General features: G+C 42.2%; 1 non-coding gene across 1 annotated transcript; it reads left to right on the forward strand.

Annotated features, from left to right (window-relative positions):
• The first annotated feature begins 3628 nt into the window (after window positions 1–3628).
• TRNAR-UCG (transfer RNA arginine (anticodon UCG)) lies at window positions 3629–3701 on the forward strand. The gene has a single exon. It is a non-coding gene; the product is annotated as a tRNA-Arg (tRNA).
• The last annotated feature ends 3315 nt before the right edge of the window (window positions 3702–7016 follow it).

Here is a 7016-nt window from a genome sequence, read left to right on the forward strand (position 1 = left end):
AAAGGGGATGGATTGCTTTTTGAGAGCTTCCCGGGTGGCTCAAGTGGTAAAGAATCCACCTGCAATGCAGGAGCCACAGGAAATGCACGTTCGATCCCTGGGTGACCCCTTGGAGGAGGAAAGGGTAACCTACCCCAGTATTCTTGTCTGGAGAATCCCATGGTCAGAGGAGCCTGGCAGGCTACAGTCCATAGGGTCACAAAGAATAAGACACGACTGAAGCATATCAAATAGAGATGTTAAGAGAATTGAATTTTTAAAATGTGTGTAAAGTTCCTGGCTGATGGTAAACTCAAAATAAATGATAGAACTTTTATCATATAGTACTGATATTGTGGTTGTAGGGACTGAAATTTAAATTCACAAATCTTGTAACATCGTCCAGAGTTTTTTATAAAAATAAATGTATCCATCTTTCAAAGGAAAAAGAACTGTAACAGAAAATGATCCAAGTTCTCATTAACCTAAGAGTGCACAAACAAGCTGTGGTGTCACCACACAATGGAATATTATTTATCTTTAAAAATGAGGTGTAGGCATCATCAATATGAATAATCTCAAAAACAAAACATTGAAAAGAAGCAAGTTATAGAAGAAAACATAAACTAGGATACCATTTATAAACAAGCAATAACATTTTATTAGTAGCAAATATTAATATTTTATTAGTAAAAAGCAATAATATTGTTGAGATGCATACTTGATAAAGACTCTTAAAAGGTAAAAGAATGAATGATTAACAAAGGAGTTGTTAAAAGATTACCATAGGAATTACTTTTGGGGAAGGATATGTAAAAGAACTTTTGGGCTATGTTAAATTCTGTTCCTTGGACTGAGAAGTAGTTACATAGGTTTTCTTTAAACCATGCACACATATTTCCCCATGCTTTTTGTAAATAAACTATATATTTCAACATTTTCAAAAGAAGAAAATAGGCTATATTTCAGAATTTTAAAAAATGAGATACTGAAGAAGCAATACATGTGAAAGCAAAGGACCTCTGGGTTTTATCTGATCTCTGTGTTTGCCCTCAGTGAGTTGTCTGGCCTTAAGGAAGTTACATAACCTCTCTACACCTTAATTTCTGTTAAATGTGCATCATCATCTCTGCTTCAGACCACATGAACATCTCAACTATGAAAAGTTCTCTGCAAAATGTTCAGCGTATTGTTCATGTGAAGAATTCTCTTATCAGTGAGTGAAACGCAAACACAGTCTATGATGTCTGTAACAACTTCATCTGGGTTAAAAAGTGACTAGATTAGGTGGCCCTGGTTATATTTTCTCTTAGTCCTCTGGACTTTTCCTTCTCAGTATTTGGTGTAATTTGTACTTCTTCATTCATGTCGTTACACCATGACTATCTGTTCCACTGACCTGTAAGCTCCAGAGAGCAGGGGCTGCTCAGTTTCATCCACCCTAGCATTTAAATAGCCAAAACATTCCTTGAATGAATACTTTATTTTATACAATACAGTTTGCTGAGCACACGAGTCATGTGATGTGTTCATGCATGCTAAGTTGCTTCAGTCATGTCCGATTCTTTGCGATCCCGTGGACTGGACTATAGCCCACCAGGCTCCTATGTCCATGGGATTCTCCAGGCAAGAATACTGGAGTGGGTTACCATTTCCTCCTCCAGGGGATCTTCCTGACTCAGGGATCAAACCTGCAGTTCCTGCATTGCAGGCAGATTCTTTACTGCTTGAGTCACCAGGGAAGTCCCCTGAGTCTCATGATAGTGCTGAGCATTTTCATTTATTTATCTCCTCATTTCATCCTCAGAACAGCCCCAGGGAATCAACACTCTTACCTGCATTTTACAGATGCAGAAACTGAGGTCCCTGATAGGTTAGGAGAGTCTTGCACAGGGTCAACCAGCTAGGATCAACCTGGTGAGAATTACAAATCCGAGTTTGTCTAGCCTGAAGGCTGGTGCCCTACCCCTCATTTTGGCAGGCCCTTTGAAAATACTAGTAACCCTCACCACACCCCTCAAGAAAACAAGACTCTTTCTTTTTATAGGTACATAAGGTAATTTTTTAAAGTTTAGTTTTAGTTGGAGTATAATTGCTTTAGAATGCTGTCTCTGTTTCCGCTGTACAGCAAGAATCAGCAACATGTATGTATATATCTGAGCTTCCCAGGTGGCGCTAGTGGTAAAGAACACATCTGTCAATGCAGTAGACGAAAGAGACAGGAGTTCAACCTCTGGGTCTGAAAGATCCCGTGGAGGAGGGCATGGCAACCCACTCCAGTATTCCTGTCTGGAGAATCCCATGGTCAGCGGAGCCTGGCAGGCTACAGTCCATAGGGTCACAAAGAGTAGAACACGATGGAAGCAACTTAGCACAGCACAGCACAGCCCGTACACATATCCGCTCCCTCTGGAGTCTCTCTCCCACTCCTTCCCCTGCTGTCACCCTTCTAGGTGATCACAGAGCACTCAGCTGAATTCCCTGTGTTATACAGCAGCTCCCATTAGCTGTCTGTTTAAACGTGATAGTGCCTGTATGTCAACATCACTCTCTCAGTTTGTCCCACCCTCTCCTCCCTCACCCCCAGGGACTCTTTGGGGGAAAGTATGTATCCATATTACTTCCTGTCACTTCTCCCTGGGACCAATGTTCCCTGGTGCCAGTGCAAAGAAAGTCTGGAATTTTCCTTGGCCAGTGACCAACCCCCTGGGCCAGGACAAGTTCATGTGCCTTTGAGCAGACCATTCACCTGGGTGGATCCTTGTGATTGCATCATGAGCTTTCGAAAGCATCCTTTTTATCTTTTTCTTCTTTTTTCACTGAGAGATTCATTAAACTACATTTGCCATTCGGGCCAAAGACTGCAAGGTAGAAACCTGGAGGTGGAGTGGGGAGAGCAGACAAAAGAGAAGAAAGAGGGATTTTAAAGAATAAGATAATCTGAGTACCAGCCCATCATGTTAAAGAAAAACAGAGGTATATAGTTGATTTACAATATGATATTAGTTTCAGGTATACAGCATAGAGCTTCAAAACTTACAGATGTATTCAACTTAAAGTTATTATCAAATATTGGCTATACTTTCCCTGAGCTTTATAATACACCCTGTAGCTTACTTATTTTATAACACAGTGTCAGTAGTTTGGACCTCAATCCCTTACCTCTGTCTGTTGCCCCTCACTCCCCCCATTTGTTTTTCATATGCAATAAAAGCCTTGGGGCTGGGGCTACTTACAGTTATTTCCAGTTATAATCATTCAGAGTCATAACACTACACTTTAGGCTTCAGTGCACTTTTTGTTTTATTTATTTTATTGAGTTGGCCGAAAAGTTTGTTTGGATATTTCTATACAATCTTATGGAAAAGTCCAAATGAATTCTTGGCCAACTCAATACATGCTGCCCTGCCGAGCCGCAAGCAGGATCTTTGTACCTTGACCAGGGATTGAACCCATGCTGCTTGCATTGGAAGTGCAGAGTCTTAACCACTGGACCAGGAGGGAATTTCCTCCATACACTTGGAAAATTTTGTTGTTGTTGTGGGAAGATAGACATTCTGTAAATTTTCAGTACACTGAAAACACTTCAACAGGCTCTTTCCATTACATTTTTTTCTTGTTACAAAATCACTGTCTTGTCATTGTCTGTGGCCATGTGGCCTAATGGATAAGGCGTCTGACTTCGGATCAGAAGATTACAGGTTCGAGTCCTGTCATGGTCGCAAGGACAGGTTGCTTTTTGAGGGCTTCCCTGGTGGCCATGCCCGTGCGGCAACCCAAGAAGGGCGGGTCACGGTGGAGAGGTCTGACAGAATGTGGTCCACTGGAGAAGGGAATGGCAAACCACTTCAGCATTCTTGCCTTGAGAACCCCATGAACAGTATGAAAGGGCAAAATGATAGGATACTGAAAGAGGAACTCCCCAGGTCAGTAGCTGCCCAATATGCTATTGGAGATCAGTGGAGAAATAACTCCAGATAGAATGAAGGGATGGAGCCAAAGCAAAAAAAATACCCAGCTGTGGATGTGACTGGTGATAGAAGCAAGGTCCGATGCTGTAAAGAGCAATATTGCATAGGAACCTGGAATGTCAGGTCCATGAATCAAGGCAAACTGGAAGTGGTCAAACAAGAGATGGCAAGAGTAAACATCGACATTCTAGGAATCAGCGAACTAAAATGGACTGGAATTTAACTCAGATGACCGTTATATCTACTACTGCAGGCAGGAATCTCTCAGAAGAAATGAAGTAGCCATCATGGTCGACAAAAGAGTCCAAAATGCAGTACTTGGATGCAATCTCAAAAACGACAGAATGATCTCTGTTCATCTCCAAGGCAAACCATTCAATATCACAGTTATCCAAGTCTATGCCCCAACCAGTAATGCTGAAGAAGCTGAAGCTGAACGGTTCTATGAAGACCTATAAGACCTTTTAGAACTAACACCCAAAAAAGATGTCCTTTTCATTATAGGGGACTGGAATGCAAAAGTAGGAAGTCAAGAAACACCTGGAGTAACAGGCAAATTTGGCCTTGGAATATGGAATGAAGCAGGGCAAAGACTAATAGAGTTTTGCCAAGAAAATGCACTGGTCATAGCAAACACCCTCTTCCAACAACACAAGAGGAGACTCTACACATGGACATCACCAGATGGTCAACACCGAAATCAGATTGATTATATTCTTTGCAACCAAAGATGGAGAAGCTCTATACAGTCAACAAAAACAAGGCCAGGAGCTGACTGTGGCTCAGATCATGACCTTCTTATTACCAAATTCAGAGTTAAATTGAAGAAAGTAGGGAAAACCGCTAGACCATTCAGGTATGACCTAATTCAAATCCCTTATGATTATACAGTGGAAGTAAGAAATAAATTTAAGGGTCTAGATCTCATAGATAGAGTGCCTGATGAACTATGGAATGAGGTTCATGACATTGTACATGAGACAGGGATCAAGACCATCCCCATGGAAAAGAAATGCAAAAAAGCAAAATGGCTGTCTGGGGAGGCCTTACAAATAGCTGTGAAAAGAAGAGAAGCGAAAAGCAAAGGAGAAAAGGAAAGATATAAGCATCTGAATGCAGAGATCCAAAGAATAGCAAGAAGAGATACGAAAGCCTTCTTCAGAGATCGATGCAAAGAAACAGAGGAAAAGAACAGAATGGGAAAGACTAGAGATCTCTTCAAGAAAATTAGAGATACCAAGGGAACATTTCATGCAAAGATGGGATCAATAAAGGACAGAAATGGTATGGACCTGAAGGAAGCAGAAGATATTAAGAAGAGGTGGCAAGAATACACAGAAGAACTGTACAAAAAAATCGTCATGACCAAGATAATCACGATGGTGTGATCACTCACCTAGAGCCAGACATCATGGAATGTGAAGTCAAGTGGGCCTTAGAAAGCATCACTACGAAAAAAGCTAGTGGAGGTGATGGCATTACAGTTGAGCTGTTTCAAATCCTGAAAGATGATGCTGTGAAAGTGCTGCCTTCAATATGTCAGCAAATTTGGAAAACTCAGCAGTGGCCACAGGCCTGGAAAAGGTCAGTTGTCATTCCAATCCCAAAGAAAGGCAATGCCAAAGAATGCTCAAACTACCTCACATTGCATTCATCTTACATGCTAGTAAAGTAATGTTCAAAATTCTCCAAGCCAGGCTTCAGCAATACGTGAACTGTGAACTTCCTGATGTTCAAGCTGGTTTTAGAAAAGGCAGAGGAACCAGAGATCAAATTGCCAACATCCAGTGGATCATGGAAAAGCAAGAGAGTTCCAGAAAAACACCTATTTCTGCTTTATTGACTATGACAAAGCCTTTGACTGTGCGGATCACAATAAACTGTGGAAGATTCTGAGAGAGATGGGAATACCAGACCACCTGACCTGTCTCTTAAGAAATCTGTATGCAGGTCAGGAAGCAACAGTTAGAACTGGACATGGAACAACAGACTGGTTCCAAATAGGAAAAGGAGTACCTCAAGGCTGTATATTGTCACCCTGCTTATTTAACTTATATGCAGAGTACATCATGAGAAACGCTGGACTGGAAGAAACACAAGCTGGAATCAAGATTGCCGGGAGAAATATCAATAACCTCAGCTATGCAGATGACACCACCCTTATGGCAGAAAGTGAAGAGGAACTAGAGAGCCTCTTGATGAAAGTGAAAGTGGAGGGTGAAAAAGTTGGCTTAAAGCTCAACATTCAGAAAACGACGATCATGGCATCCAGTCCCATCACTTCATGGCAAATAGATGGGGAAACAGTGGAAACAGTGTCAGACTTTATTTTGGGGGGCTCCAAAATCACTGCAGATGGTGATTGCAGCCATGAAATTAAAAGACGCTTACTCCTTGGAGGAAAAGTTATGACCAACCTAGATAGCATATTCAAAAGCAGAGACATTACTTTGCCGACTACGGTCCGTCTAGTCAAGGCTATGGTTTTTCCAGTAGTCATGTATGGATGTGAGAGTTGGACTGTGAAGAAGGCTGAGCACCAAAGAATTGATGCATTTGAACTGTGGTGTTGGAGAAGACTCTTGAGAGTCCCTTGGACTGCAAGGAGATCCAACCAGTCCATTCTGAAGGAGATCAGCCCTGGGATTTCTTTGGAAGAAATGATGCTTAAGCTGAAACTCCAGTACTTTGGCCACCGCATGCGAAGAGCTGAGTCATTAGAAAAGACTCTGATGCTGGGAGGGATTGAGGGCAGGAGGAGAAGGGGACGACCAAGGATGAGATTGCTGGATGGCATCACTGACTTGATGGATGTGAATCTGAGTGAACTCTGGGAGATGGTGATGGACAGGGAGGCCTGGCGTGCTGTGATTCATGGGGTCACAAAGAGTCAGACACAACTGAGCAACTGAACTGAACTGAACTGAACTTGTGGCTCAAGCGGGAAGGAATCCACCTGCAATGCAGGAGCCACAGGCAATGCAGGTTCGATCCCTGGATGACCCCCTGGAGGAGGAAATGGTACCCACTCCAGTATTCTGGCATGGAGAATCCCATGGACAGAGG

The sequence above is a fragment of the Ovis aries genome, chromosome 24, assembly GCF_016772045.2.
Source record: "Ovis aries strain OAR_USU_Benz2616 breed Rambouillet chromosome 24, ARS-UI_Ramb_v3.0, whole genome shotgun sequence".
Classification (NCBI taxonomy): Eukaryota; Metazoa; Chordata; class Mammalia; order Artiodactyla; family Bovidae; genus Ovis; species Ovis aries.